General features: G+C 31.8%; 1 non-coding gene across 1 annotated transcript; it reads right to left on the minus strand.

Moving 5' to 3' along the window:
- Positions 1-16,703: 16,703 nt before the first annotated feature.
- Positions 16,704-16,776, minus strand: TRNAR-ACG (transfer RNA arginine (anticodon ACG)). The gene has a single exon. It is a non-coding gene; the product is annotated as a tRNA-Arg (tRNA).
- Positions 16,777-16,786: the final 10 nt, after the last annotated feature.

Consider the following 16,786-nt stretch of genomic DNA (forward strand, 5'->3'; position numbering starts at 1 on the left):
ATCAAATAAATAAGTAAAGGTAGAAAATTATTTAAAGAGTAAACTTAACATGAATTGGTTTATCTTTAGGGGAATCTAATTAGATTAAAATAAATTAAAATTAATATCTAAGAAAGTATAACTAACATAAGTAACTAAATTATTACAACCCGAATCAATATAAATACAATAAATAATACATGAACAACAATAATAATAACAACAACAACAACAACAATAATAATAATAATAATAATAATAATAACAACAATAATAATAATAATAAGAAGAACAACAATAATAATAAGAAGAAGAACAACAATAATAATAATAATAATATTAATAATAATAATAATAATATTAATAATAATAATAATAATAATAATAATAATAATAACAATAATAATAACAAGAACAACAACAATAATAATAATAAGAACAACAACAATAATAATGACAGGAACAACAACAATAAAAATAACAACAACAACAATAATAATAATAACAACAACAACAATAAGAAGAACACAATAATAACAATAACAACAATAAGAACAATAATAATAATAACAACAACAATAATAATAAGAACAAACAATAATAATAATAATAGTAATAATAATAAGAACAAACAATAATAATAATAATAGTAATAATAATAGTAATCAACAACAACAATAATAAAAACAACAATAATAAGAACAACAATAATAATAACAACAACAATAAGAAGAACAAACAATAATAATAATAATAATAATAGTAATAATAATAGTAATAATAGTAATAATAATAGTAATCAACAACAACAATAATAAAAACAACAACAATAATAAGAACAACAATAATAATAAGAAAAAAAAAACAATAATAATAATAATAGTAATAATAATAATATCAAACTACTTGGAAAAATAATGAACAAAACTAAGTGCTTTAATGAAATAATCCTAACATATTCTAGATAATTAACTAACACATGCTTAGTTAATTAATCCTAACACATGCTAACTATAACAAATTTATATCATTAATTCTAATTATTCTTATATACATACTAACTAAAAAAATAAGACTATGAATCAACTAAATATAAAACGTGAAATAATTAAGTAAAATAAAACTGAAAAAATATTTTACCTCTTTCCGGGCCAAGATTGAAAACGATGAGCGGAAGACAACTTCACCATCACCCAATAGCTTGATGGAACTCCAATCTACAAAACAAAGAAAAAGATTTTAAAAAAAAGTTTAGACTCGAACCTTCATGGGTTCTTAGCCTAAATTTCAACTTCAATCTCCTATTTTCCGTGAAGAAAATATAGATTGAAAGCTAGAAATTTTCACAACTTTTAGGCTGGGGACAAAAGTCCAAAATCCTAGCCAAGTTAAGAAAATTTCAACTTTGGGGTGGTTAAAAAAACCCTCCTCCTTCTCCTTCTTCTTAATGAAAATATGAGCCTTTATATAGGCTCCAAAAACCCCAAGTTTTCCATGTATTTTCGATGTGGGAGTTTGGGATTTTTTTTTTTTTTTAGAAAAAACTAAAATTTTCAAAAATGCAAACTATAATTAAACTAACCTAACTAACATTGTATTTAGTAAAAAATAAAATCTTTTAAGGTAATTTTTGAATAACCACATAAATATTAATCAAATATATAGTTATATAGAAATATGTATATTATACTAAAATTTATAAAAAGATAAAAATAGTTAAGAATAATATGAAAATATATATATTTTTTATAAAAGCTAATTGTTTCAAAATGTTCAAATTCAAAGAAACTCGATAACTAATTTGCGTTGTGGATGGCCAAAATTGGGTGTCAACAATATGCAACGATATTTTTTATCATGATTCGTTGATGTTACGATTGTATGAATAGATAATTTCCTTTCTTTTAATTTAAATGTAATATGTTACATTTCATTTATTTATTAATTTTTCAAAATTCAAATATTTGAGTTGGCTACATCATGATATTAACATTTTAAATGTGTCTATCTGTGTTATTTCAAAAAAGGGATCACACCGGGCCAATGTATTTCTTCTTGGTTTGCTAGTCCATTTCTGTCTCTCAGTAATTTTTGACTTAGTTTCATGCTTAGTTCCAGAAAAAGGATTCGTTGGACTAGTCTCATTGGATTAGCCCGGTTCAATCCGTGATTGAGTATGATTGGACTATGATTTTTAAAAGTCATTTAAGAAAAAGTTTTTTAGCCCGATTTGAGTAAGCACGCTGCCCAAATGTTAAGAAGATTGGTGAAGTTTAGAACTTTTCATAATCAAGAATATTTTTGTAAGTTTAAGATCTTAATCTATCATTGATCATACTTGCACATTCTTTGTCGTTATTATGGTTTTGCGCTAAAAAGTCATGCACATATTCTGATATTCATGAGTTTTGTAAAAAAAATCATAATTTCATTGAAGCAGCACTACCACCTTCAAACAACCAGCAGATGTTTAAACATCTGTCTAAACAACTAACAAATATTTTCATAACTCGATCTCCAAAATAATTAGCAAATATTTTCATATCTCTCCAAACAATTAGTTGATATTTAAAAAATTCTCATTGTCTTAACTAAAGAATCATAGAAAATACCTAAACAACTTAGGGTTGTTTAAACAACTTCTAGTTGTTTGAACTAAACAACTTAGGGTTATTTAAACAACATCTCTCGGTTGCTTATTCCTGTTTATATAAACAACATATCTTCTTTGCTTAAGTAACTCTTAATTGTTTTTCGACGAACTACGAAATTCTTTCAATATTTTGAATTTTTTCCATCAATTTTTTTTCATAATTTTCACAATCAAATCGAAGTGAAGAAAAAAAATGACGATGACAACATCCAAAGAAGAAGATGAATACACAAAAAAGTTGAAAATAAAGGGAAAAATGCAGAAGAAAAAAGGCAAAGAAGTTAAGGAAGAAGAAGATGAAGGGGAAAAGGAACAAGAAAAGAAGCAAAAGGCAGATTAATAAAAAAAAGATGGAGGGAATAAGATATTTTAAATTTTGAAATATGAAAGAGGAGACTTTTTCGGTGTGTGTTTAACTCTTTTTATTTTTTACTCTAAACTTCTAAATATTCTTATTAAACCCCCCTTTCCCATAATTAACAAAGAAGAAAAAAGAAAAAAAAATAAAAATCCTTTTTTATTCATTGAAGCTCTTGTGTATCCCTTTTAGCTCATTTTCCCATATTACATTATATTTTTAGTTTAAATACAATGTTTATTTTGATTGTTACCTAAATTTTATTGTATCGTATTGTTTAAATTCATTGTTAGGTAATAACGAAAAGTCTCATTTTTTATAATAAGCGATTTGTGTGATCGCGTCTGTAAACAACAAATTTTCGAGCCGAGAAAAATAAATAATCAAGACCGGAAAATTAGAGTAACAAAGTGTAATATTTGATTTCACAATATAGTGCGTGTTACAATCTCTATGATAATCCTCTAATTCTTCAAATAATATGAAACACGTTGAACTTAAATTTGATTTAGAGTCAAGGGCTTGAATAACTTGATCTTGAATCTTCGTCTTCAAATTTGGATTTGAATTATTCGTCACGAACACTTGTATGGTTATGACGAATAGTAAATATGAACAAGTAACTTGATCTTGATCTTCTTGATATTCTTCTTCGTTCTTGATCTTGAACTTGAACTTGAATTTGATTACTTGAACTTTGTAGCTTTGTAGAGAATTTGCAGTCTTTGATTCACGAGCTCTCTTCTTGCTTCTTGTTCTTGAAAAAAAACCTTTCAAAATAATGAGGACCCCTATTTATAGTTATAGGGAGTGGTATGAGGGTGTGATCTGATTGGTTGGTTTGAACTGACCAATCAAATTTCTTTGGTGAAGAGTTTTAATTTGATTGGTCAGAACAGTCACATATATGATTTCTAACCGTGTTATCGCGTAAATATACTATATGATTAAATATGTCAAATTTATAAATCATTAAAAAAACTTTAAGCTTTATTAATTCATAAAAGCCTTAATATTTTATCCTTGTTCCTAAACATTGTCTTCATCATGAGAATGGACTGAGTTGTTTGACAATGTTGAACCGTCATTCACAACTTTGTTTGATCTCCTTGAACCCAGCTCTTGGGATCTCTAGTCTTCTAGGTAGAGTTACCGCCATGATGACTTGTCCTAAGCCTTAAACATTCCCTTAGATGATCTTTAAACTGCCTCTCTAACTAGGCCTTTTGTAAGTGGATCCGATACATTATCTCTATACTTTATATAGTCAATAGTAATAATTGCACTAGAAAGTAATTGTCTCACGGTATTATGTCTTTGTTGTATGTAACGATATTTTTCATTGTACATAATGCTCCCTGCCCTACCTATTGTTGCTTGGCTATCACAATGTATGCTTATAGGTCCCACGGGTTTGGGCTAGAATGGAATGCCTTTTAAAAAATTCTGGAGCCATTCAACTTCTTCACCAGTCTTATCTAAAGCAATAAATTCAGATTCCATTTTAGAGCGAGCGATACATGTCTGTTTGGATGATTTTCAAGAGACTACTCCTCAACCAAGGGTAAATACATAACCACTTATTGCTTTTATTTTATTTGACCCGATGATCTAATTTGCAGCACTATATTTCTCTATCACAATGGGATATTTGTAATAATGCAAAGCATAATTTTGTGTATGTCAGAGATACCCCAAAACTCATTTTATTGCCATCCAATTAGTTTGGTTGGGATTACTTGTGTACCGACTTAATTTTCTAATATAACATGCTATATCTAGTTGTGTACAATTCATAATATATATCAAACTTTCCAACACTCTTGCATAGTCCAATTGTGAAATACTTTCACGTTCATTCTTTTGAAATGCAAAGCTTAAATCAATTGGAGTCTTGACAATATTTAAATTTAAATATTTGAACTTGTCAAGTATTCTTTTAATGTAGTGAGACTGCGGTAATGCTAGACCTTGTAGAGTTTTGTGAATTTTAATTTCTAAGATTAAATCAGCAACTCCTAAGTCCTTCATATCAATTTTTTTAGATATCATGCCCTTGGTAGCATTTATATAGTCAATATCTTTACTCATTATCAACATGTCATCAATATATAAACAGGCAATAACTTCATGATCTGGAGTGTTTTAAATGTATAAACATTTATCACACTCTTTGATCTTAAATCCATTTGCTAACATCGTTTGGTCAAATTTAACATGTCATTGTTTGGGGTGCTTGGTTGAGTCCATAAAGTGACTTAACAAGTTTGCACACTTTTCTTTCTTTACCAGGAACCACAAATCTCTCAAGTTGTTTCGTGTAAATTTCTTCCTCCAACAATCCATTTAAGAAGGTTGTCTTAACATCCATTTGATGAATTTGAAGACTATGTACAACGGTTATTGCCACTAACACCCTAATAGATGTTATTCTTGTTACTGCGAGTATGTGTTAAAGTAATTGAGGCCTTCTTTTTATATATAATCTTTGACCACAAATCTAGCCTTATATTTATCACTAGTGCCATCAGCTTCCATTTTCCTTTTAAAGATCCAATTTGATCCTAAAGATTTATTTCTTGGAGGAAGATCAACTAGTTCTCATATATGGTTATTCAAAATTGATTCAATTTCACTATTGACTGTTTCTTTTCAAAATGTTAATTCAGAAGAAGACATCGCTGCTTTAAATGTTTGACGCTCATTTTCAAGCAAAAATGCTATAAAATCTAGTCCAAAAAAGTGAATGTCCTTTAACGTTTGCTACGCCTTAGATTCTCTTTACTTGGTATACTTTCCTTTGGTTCTTCCCGTGGTCATTCAGATCTTCCACTCGACGATTCACATTCAATTTTATATGGATAAATGTGTTCAAAATATTCATCATTATCTGACTCAATTACTGTATTAACATGAATTTCAGGATTATCAGATTTGTGAACTAAAAACCGACAGGCCTTGCTGTTCGTAGCATATACAATGAATACACAATCTCCAGTTTTTGGTCTAATTTTTACCCTGAAACTTGTACCTTTGATAAGCACCTCCACACTTTAAAATATTTCAAGCTGAGTTTTCTTACTTTCCATAATTCATATGAAATAGATTTAAGTTTGTTGTGGGATACCCTATTCAGTATTCGATTGGCTGTAAGGATAGCTTTCCTCCACAAGCTCTGTAAACCATAACTTGTTACTAAAGCATTCATCATTTCTTTTAATGTTCAATTTTTCTTTCTGCAATTCCATTTGATTGTGGTGTGTAGGGGGTAATCGTTTGATGAATAATTCCATATTCTAAACATATGCCTGCAAGAGGAGATTCAGATTCTCCACCCCTATCACTTTAAATTTTTTTTATTTTTTTATTTAATTGATTTCTACTTCATTCTTGTCTTGCTTAAATATGCCAATTACTTCATCCTTACTATTAAACAAATACACATAACAATAACGAGTGCAACTATAAGATCCCGGAAGTTGAAAAGTAAAAACGAAGGAAGATTTCAAGGAAATTTGAACTGACCTCAAGTTTACGACTTAACCTACGAGTCGTAGGCACTCCTACAAGTTGTGTGAGTGACTCGTAGGGAGGGTACTGAATAAAGGAAAGAAGTTGAGGGAGAGAAAGGGTCTATGAGTCAAGTTGATGACTCGTAGACACCTTGACAAGTGTAAAAGAGACTAGTAAGAAAGGACTAGAGGCTCAGGATTTTCAGGAATCTCAGAAGAGATCCTACGACTCAATAGGAAAAGTCGTAGGCAAGTCGACGAGTCATAAGAAAGACTTGTAAAGAAAGTTTTGAGGTATGATTTTGGGCCAAGTGTTAGTAGGGTTCGACGAGTTGGGACTACAACCCATAGAGGAATTTACAACTCATAAGAATGAGTCGTAGAAGCAACTTTAGAGGCTCAAAATTTGGGGATTTCTCAAACCTGTAGGACAACTCAAGTTGACGAGTTGTAGGAGTTTGTACGACTAATAGAAACTAAATCGTAGGGTCCAAATCTAAGTTTAATGAAGGATATTATGGTCTTTTCCTAATTTTGGTTCTGTGTATTTAGACACCTTTTAGGAAATGTTCAGAATCTATATCTACCCAACCCTTCATAGTTTCCCCTATTCCAAATCATTCTCCAAAATTTGTCTAAGGCAAAAAGATTATTCTCTCAAAGACTCTCTTTTTTCTCCGAGGCAAGGCTAGAGTTTCAAGCTTCCAAGTCCTCCAAGTCTCCATTGATAAGCTTGTATTAGGGATTTATTTACCGAGGTATATGGAATTTGATCTATGGGTTTCTTTCACCTATGGAGTCCCAAGGTTTTCTCAAAAGATCTCTTCAATTTCAATTAGTCTCTAAACCTAGATTAATGATATTGTATTCGGCTGTTTCAATTATCTTTTTACTTGAATCCAATGATTATTGTAAGCATGATTCTACCTTAATTGCGTAATTTCAAGATGTTCTATAAGTGCCCATGCATAATGCTATTTTAAATGGTAATTTGCATGAACTATGATTAGTTTCAAAGGGTTTTTCAATGAAGGCTTTTATAAATGATGTTTGAGACATATGGAATATTGGTGAAAATTATAAATGATGATTTCAATGATTTTCTATGAATTTCCTACATTGATTTTTAGGGTTATGATATGGATTATGGTACATTCAATATTGTTTCAAATTGATGTCATCTTCATGAAATATTTGTGGGTCGATATAAAGTATATGGGCATGCATGTTTTCACTCAAATTCCATAATTTACAAGTCAATCAATCATGTATTCATGTTTTACCAAAATTTATAAGTATAAGTTATGATCTCGAATTTTAAGTTATATCCAACAAAAGCTTTATCAATGTTTGACAAGGTCTATGAATGAGTTTAAAGATGTTTTACGCAAAGGAGGTTATGAATGATGTTTTTATGATGTTTCAAGTAGGTTAATGCTAGGGTGAGTTAAGGCCCTAAAGATGTATTCCAAATAAAGATATGTAATGATTACAAATCTATACTCACATTATACGAGATAAGATTAAGGAGCTATTGTATGATTATGCTTTATGAATGATGCATGAGTAGTAGATATGGCCCCTCCCACATGATGATTGACTTTATGTCTTATGACTTATCTAATCCATTGAGAGTTTACTTAGTACCAAGTGGACCTTCGGATAGAGGCTCTCTCCCTAATCGAGGAATAAGACCCGTAGTAAGATCTCATTATCCCATAACTATGTGACACCATAGGATAAAAGATCGCCCATAGTAGAGGCTCGATTCCCTAAGGGTCACCCATAGTTAAAGGTCACTCGTAGTTAAGGCTCGCTCCTTCTGTAGTTTAGTGGATCCACTTTGGCAGATAGGAGTCTACCTTGGCAAGTAGTCTACCCCTTTCTTCCGATGTATGGGTAAACATTGGGACTCCATGTTATAGCTCACATGGTTTATGTCGGTTAACGGTTGCTCTCACAAAAGGTACTAGGTCCCTCTCTCAATGTTTAAGGTATTTCTTACTATGGCTAATATGTCTCTCACAACGTAAAGTATATTCTCTCACCCATGGTTTTATGACTCTCAATATTATTTAAGATTCTTACTACTACTTTTGAACTTGCAAGCTCTTTCATGATTCCTTATTATAGCTCATGGCTTTCTATGCATTGTAGACTCCTATTCATAAGGTTGCATTATGGTTTAAAATGACATTAGCCTTATTCATGAGTCACTATTACGTGTGAATGGTCTACTTATTATATTTTCTATCCTTGATCATACATCATTGCTTTTATGTTATGTATTGCATTGCTTATATACTTAGTACATTCAAAGTACTAATGCATACGTTTGTTTGCCTACATTGTGTTATAATGTAGGGTTCGGCGATCATTCTACACACTCTCGTGTCTAGATAGAAGACTTGTTCACTTGATTTGGTAAGTCCTCGTGCTTCGGGGATGACCTATTGAGCTCGTATTTTCTTGCTATTTTTAGACTATTTTGTCATTTTAAGATGTTCTCTTCTTATTTAAGGAGCTAGTGGTTTGTTCTATGCCCCCACCTATGTTAGTATGATAGAGGCATGTTTAGACCTAGAGTTGATGTAGTCTATTTGGACATATGACTTGAGATTTTGTTTTATTTCTAGACTTTCATTTCAAGATTGTTCTTCCGCTTGTTTTTATTATGTTTATCTTACTTATGAATGTGATGTATGCTAAGAGGTTTGGTTGGAATTTTTTGGGTTCCCGATTGCTGTGTCACAACTATGCCCTAGTACGGGTTGTGACAACAACTATCAATTAAAGTTATAAAATACTTTTTCCACCGCGAGATGGTGTTGACTTCATATCACATATATCTGTGTGAATTAAGACTAAAGGATTTGAATTCCTATCAATAGACTTATATGTATGTTTAACAAACTTAGATTTAACATAGATTTCACATTTCAATTTATTACACTTGAACTTAGGCAATGCTTCTAAGTTGATCAATTTTCGCAAGGTTTTGTGGTTGACATGTCCTAAACGAACATGCCATAAAACATTTGACTCCAATAAGTAAGAAAAAGTAGAATTCTTATTAATACTGTCAACAACCATTACATTCAACTTGAAAAAGCCCTCAATGAGGGAACCCTTTCCTAAGAACATATCATTCTTACTTATTATAACTTTGTCACTAACAAGGACACGCTTAAACCCATTTTTAATGAGTAGTCTGGCTAAAATCAATTTTTTTCTTATTGGAGGAATGTGCAGAACTTTATTGAGAGTCAGCACCTTGTCGAAAGTCATCTTCAAAAGTACCTTCGCATATCCTTCAATCTTAGTTGTTGAAGTATTTCACAGCAGGAGTGTAGTTTGCAAATGCTTCTTTCACAGAATAAACATGTCGAGTGGCACCAGATTCAACTAACCACTCATTTGGATTTCCAACCAAGTTGCACTCTGATATCACAGCATAGAGTTCATCCACATCCTCCTCTTTTCCACTATGTTTGCTTGAACCTTACTCTTGTCCTTGTCCTTGTCCTTTTTCGGGGCATGAAAGTTGGGAGCCTAGTGGTTGTCTTTTCCACAATTGTAGCAGTTGCCTTTGAACTTTTTCTTGGCTTGCTCTTTCTTTTGTCCACCAGACTTCTTTATTTTCTTTCCTTTTGTGGGAGCCTCTTCAACAATATTAAATCCCATAATACTTGAATTCCCACGTGACTTCTTTTTGGCTATTTTTTTATCTTCCTCAATCTTGAGATTAATCATAAGACCTTCGAGCTTTATCTCTCTACGCTTGTGCTTTAGATGTTGTCGGAACTCGAAGATCATTGCTAGTCCTCAAGCGAGCCACTTAGTTCAATAACACGTTCATTCAATCATATTCTATCAGCGAAGACTCAACTCATTAAGAATACTACTCATAAATAAGTCCAAAGGCCAACAAGTCTTTATAATCAATCAACTCAACATGACTAGTATGAATGAAACTAGCCAATAACAAAACCAATAGACAACATCAACAATTTAGTCCATGAAGCCTCTATCAATTTTCTAAATGGTGACAATGACAGGTTCATGGCTACCTCAACTCAAATGAAGAAAATCTAACTCAAAAGCTAGAAAGATAAATGCGGTTTCCTCTTGAAGGAGGGAAGACTCACCAAATAGCTGAATACAAATAAATCATCAACGGTGCGCTTGTTGATGATCTCTAGTACTTATTTCTGCATCATGAAATGATGAAGGCCCAAATAGATGACAGTACATGGAATGTACAAGTATGTAGAATAGAAAAAATGAAACATGCATCAAGGTAGAGTCAAATCAACTCAGAGATATCAAATCGGGAAGGTGAACAACTCAATCAAGATGTCCTAAGTCTTAAAAAATATAAGATTTACACAAAGACCAATCCAATCCAATACAATACAATCTAAATCAGAGTAATATCAAGACCTATATGGAAGTTTTACTTATCCAAAAATCATCACTTATGAGCCATTGATAGTACAACAAGCCAAAGTTGTTGCCACATCCTTCCTTACCTTGCCAGGGTAAGAACGAATTAGCAATCATGGATCCATAACCAATTAAGTCCTATCATGTCAGGACAAAAATTTAGGAAACATCCGACCTTAACGGTTCAATCCTCGCCTACATTTGGTGATGTAGTTATTAGGTTCGGGTTATTACTTACTCTTACCCAATTCGGTGCTCGATATCTTCCCAAGATTCAAGCTCATAAGAAATCAATCCAAATCAAACCAAATTAGTAAGTCACTTTTGGACTCTTTTCAACTTATTTGTTCTATAAAATCAGTCCTATCAACCAATCAATTTCCCAATCATTCTCAATCATTTAGTTAAGAGAGGTTTTATACATTCTTTTATGACAACATTCAGGACTACCAATTTGTCAACACTGTCAATTATTTTGTCATTCTCACATTCCAATCACAATCATACATTCACAAATCAAGGCTCAAGACTCAATCTTAAGATATATACAATTCAATATCAATCGACATGCTACTAGGGTTTAAGTAAACAAGTAGTTCAAATCATATGTTCAGGGAATTCATTCATAGAAAAGCATGAACTTATTAATACTCACTAAATCGTATAAATTTTTGGAAAGAATTTCTCAAGAATGCATTAACGGGGACTCAATCCATTCATAATCAAAGCTATCACAATATGGGTTCATGGAGGAACAAAATCCATGTTTTAGTTCAGCCTTACATACCTAGACTCGAAGAACAGTCGAGAACTCAAAGACCTCGCTTGAAGAACTTGAACCTCAGTCTTTCTCCTCTTCTTAAATCCTCGCTCTCAATTAATCTAAGTGTTAATGAGAATATTATGCGTACTAGGTACTGATAAGGGACTTAAATTAGTCCTAAATATTAAGGTTTTAATTTGGGAAAGGTGGAAAAAGACACGAATACCCTTCATAAAAATTGACTCTAGCTGTCTACGGATCAGTTCTACAACTCGTAGACATTTCTACGGGTCGTAGAAGACCAGCTATAGAACTGGGTTGTAGTCTATAAACATTTCTATGAGTCAAGTCTACGACTCGTAGAAAGTGTTACGGATCGTAGAAACTTCTCGTCCAGTCAACATTCTCAGACTCTGAATCTCTGAGTCTCTGAATCTCTTCTACGAGTCATTTCTACGACTCGTAGACTTTGACGAGTCGTCGACTTCACTCATACAAGTCATTTGGAGTCTTGAATTTTTGGCTAAGTGTCAAGGGTCTCTACGAGTCATTTTTACGACTCATGATCATCTTTAGGTTCATCCTGTCAACTTGTAGTTAAAGTACTGAGGCTTATATTTTTCAGAAGTTAGACCTTAGCCCCACAACACATTCTTACGAGTCATCGACTTATCTACGAGTCGTCAATAGACTTGTAGACTCACTTCTAGACTTAGCCAGATTTTAAAACTCAATGCCAACACTACGAGTCCCTCCTACAATCCATAGGAGTTACTACGACTCATAGGTTGACTCGTACATAAAGGCACTCATTTTTGTCAATCTTTCTCATGGTCCTCAAATTTAGTCTAGACTAGAAAATACGGGGTGTTAAAGGAGGTAATTTTTCAATCATCGCAGCCACTTGAAACACTTCATTAACCACCATTCCCTCAGCAATAACTTCATGGAAAATAAGTTGAAGCTACTGAACTTGGGTTCAAACTGTTTTGTTGTCTATTATTTTATAGTCTAAAAGCTTTGATACCACAAACTTTTTCAAGCATGTGTCTTCAATCTTATATTTTTTCTCAAGTGAATCTCATAACTCTTTTGAAGTAGTCAATGCATTGTAGACGTTGTATAAGTCATCCTCTAAAGAACGTAGGATATAGCTCTTGCATAGGAAGTCTGCCTGTTTTCATGCCTTAACAATCATGAATTTCTCTGTCTGGCATATCAACGGTAGACATCGGAGGTTCTTCTTTGGTAAACTTCTGCATACCAAGAGTAGTAAGCCAGAAGAATATCCTTTGCTGCTAACTTTTAAAGTTCACTCCGGAGAATTTTTCCGATTTCTCTACCAGTGGCACAACTGTTCGGCTTGGTGCCGCAACAATCATAGAAGTCGTAGAACTTTCAATTGTCATTTTCACTATCAAAATTGACAAAGGTTGATTAAGTAAGTAATAAACAAAATTGCAAACTTATCACTACAATAACGATAATTTTTTTATATTCTTTAAATCGTTGTGTAAGTATGAACTTTAGTATTTCAACGAAGTTTTTATATTCTTCAAATTGAAATCTAAATTCACACTTTATATTCAACAGTTTGGTGAAGTTTTTATGTTCTTCAAACCAAATACACAGTCTAATTTATTCGGTAATTTTTTTTATATTTTTTGAATCGAAGGAGTAGAAAATCAGAAGATTTTAGTCTCCAAAATATCAGACACTGTTAAATGTCAAAGGGAGTAGAAAATCACATAAATTTTAGTCTCAAAACAATAATACAAATTGATACTTCAAACAATAACTTCTTTAAGATTGTTAGCCAATCTGTATTAGAAAACCACTTAGAAAAAAAATTGTGCAACAAAAAACTTTTGTAGAACACAAACTTTTGTTGAATAATTTTTTTAGGTAGAAATAATAAACAACAAAATTTCTAGCAAGTTTTTCAAAATTAAAAATTAAAATTAGTAATTAAAACAAAACCTATAAGAGAAACAAAAACAATATTAACAAGAAGAAAATCGAGTCCGTTGAATGCACAGTGCGTCCTTAAGGAAATTATTCCCCTCAAGTACCCAAGATTAAAAAATATATCCTCTCAGGATAAAATGATTTTACTCATCAGTGTATCAGTACAAAAAAATGGTATCAGCGAGCCACTCAACGGGAGCAAAGTACACTAGAATACTCGATTTAGTTGTGCAGAAGAAGAAGAAGTTCATAAATTTTCGTACTGAAAAGTTTGAGGAATCACAAGTATTTATATCCAAGAAGTATTATTTCTGAAAGTATGCAATCTTCCTAAACAATCACTAAGACATGATTATTACTGAAAGTTTGCAACCTTTCAGAACAATTATTTAAAATGATGAAAAATTTAAATAAAACGGAAAAGACATTTCCGATTTTTGGGTTGTCCATTTAATGATTAATTAATAATTAAATAAATAAATGATTAATTAACTAATTAAAGAAAACTTTGTCCAAGAAATAATATCTCAATCATTTTTTGAAGCCAAGCGAGCGACAACGACGACGGCGCAAGAGATCCCTCTTTCCAAACCATTTAACAACTAGTAGAAGTATTTTTTTATTTAAACACTTAAACTTTTCTTTCCACAACCAATGAGGGAGAATTGCTTTTTTACTAAAGCATAAAAGAACACATAATATTCCCTCATTTCATCTTCCCTCCATTTTTCATTTATTCTTACTATATACCCAACAAATAGTTAATCATTTTATATGTGAAATGCTTAGCAGATTTCTAACACAACATGATAAAGGAATTATATTCAAAATTAATTACCTTGTCTCGTTGCAATAATTGCTGAGGTCGTCACATAATACCTTGGTTACATCTCCAACTTTTGACAGATCCTTTCTTTTATCAGCTCTGCCAACTGTTTTTTTTGGGTCAGGAAAAGGTATATTATATATATAAGTTAAAGCAATAGAGTTCCGCTTGTAGAAGCGGTAGTGGTAACAGTTTGTGCCACATTATGGCTTAGTACATAACTATTACAGATAAGAAAGTATTCTTGAGTACATAGTTTCAATTGTGTCTACCCACACTGCTTTAGCCGCATACACAGGTGTAACTATCAAAATGGGGGGTCTTGCAAAAGAGGTGGACTTTGCTCCTTCCTTGCTCAGCATGTCAGCCACTTTATTCTGCTCCCTGAGGATATGGGTTGGTGGCGCTGCTCCAAGCTGCTGCATTAGCAGTAACAGTTTGTGCCACATTATGGCTTAGTACATGACTATTACAGATAGAAAGTTTTCTTGAGTACATAGTTCCAATCTGCTTTAGCCGCATACACGGGTGGAACTATCAAAATGCGGGGTCGGGTCTTGCAAAAGAGGTGAACTTTGCTTCTTTCTTGCTCAGCATGTTACACTTTATTCTGCTCTCCCTGAGGATATGGGTTAGTGGCTCTGCCAATTGTTAATTATGGAACAACATTAGTGTAATAGGCAATAGTCATCAAAAGAAAATCTATTGCCATCAAATATATCTTTCGTTGTAGTGAGCTTAAAGCAAATTTACCTACCACAGCTGAATTGTTGACATATGGCCCTGGATTTTTAAAGAGAACATAGAGGTGGTTAAGTTAATTTAAATTTGCATATTTACTATGACTTCTTTATTGTGTCTTTAGTATTGTTTTTATTATTTTAAGAGAAATTTTGTTGGATAACTTATGTACTTTGATGAACTTTCAACTCTTTTTAACTACTGAAATTGTATGCAAGTGTTTTAAGTTTCTTAGTTCCAAAACTATGTTATGTTACTTTTATTATGATATATCAAGACTCTACTTGAGAGCGGCCAATTAATCAATCATCTCCTTTGATTACATTATTGAATATGTTGATTTTGTTTCTGTGACTCTTTTGTTTTCTTTTATTTCATTGCTTTGGCTATTTAACAATTTAAGTTGCAATAAGAATTGCCACTAAAATATTTTCAACAAAAAATAATGAAAATATTTTCCAAAATACCAAACGTACACCCTAAAAGGAGAAAAAAAACAAGCAAAAAAACTTGTAATTGAAGTACATATTTTTTTACATAATAAGAAACAATGGATAATATGGATTGAGTTTACCCATTTTTATCTATATAAAATATGAGTCGAGTCGAATATTTTATCCATTTTCACTTGACTCATTTTCTATCAGGGGTGTGTAAAAATCGAACCGATCAATAAATCGAACTGAAAAAATGATATTGATTTATTGCTATTGGAGATCCTCCATTACTTCTTCACTCCCATGCTTCAAAATTGAAGTTTTCACCAGAAATCTCGCATTTGAATGATACCAATTGAGATGGCTTTTTCAGGGACTGGGTTATTGAGTTAATGGTTTTATAAAAAAAAGTACCGGGTCATTGGTTCAGTTTTGATTTTTTTTTTAATATTGGGTTAGTGGGTAAACGGATAACTCATTAAGAGGATATTAATTTACTACTTTCCCTTTATACAAATATTAAACATTAATATCAATACCTTATTACTGGTTACTACCTTTGTCAGTTAGTTTTCAATTCATACTATTGTCCTAGTTCTTTTATTTGTGTTGCACTTATATAGTTCTTTTCATGTTAGTTACTATTCTTTATATTTTATGAGCATTATGTAAAGTTACATTAATTCAGTTGAGCCAAATTGTTGGAGAAGTCATATATTTTTTATGAATATTTTCTTATTGGTTAAATTAAAAACCAAATCGTTAAGAACTAAAATTCGATAAACCGAAAACAGATAAAAAATATTTTATTAATTTCTCTACTATGTTAGAGTATTTAAAAATGAAAAATCAATTAAGTGAATCGATAAGACATAAAATAAAATCAAACCGACCGATACACACTTCTATTTTTGATCGATTCATATCCGACTTTAACTTGCTCGTTTGCCTCCCCTAAACAGGACTAAAAGAAAATTTGATGTAAGGGTAAGTTTGGAGACGCAAAAGTAAAAACAGCACCGACTTCACTGGGGATCGAACCCAGAATCTCTGGTTTCGTAGACCAGCGCCTTATCCATTGGGCCATGAAGTCTGTACGTCCG

Source organism: Solanum dulcamara, chromosome 1, assembly GCF_947179165.1.
Source record: "Solanum dulcamara chromosome 1, daSolDulc1.2, whole genome shotgun sequence".
Lineage (NCBI taxonomy): Eukaryota > Viridiplantae > Streptophyta > Magnoliopsida > Solanales > Solanaceae > Solanum > Solanum dulcamara.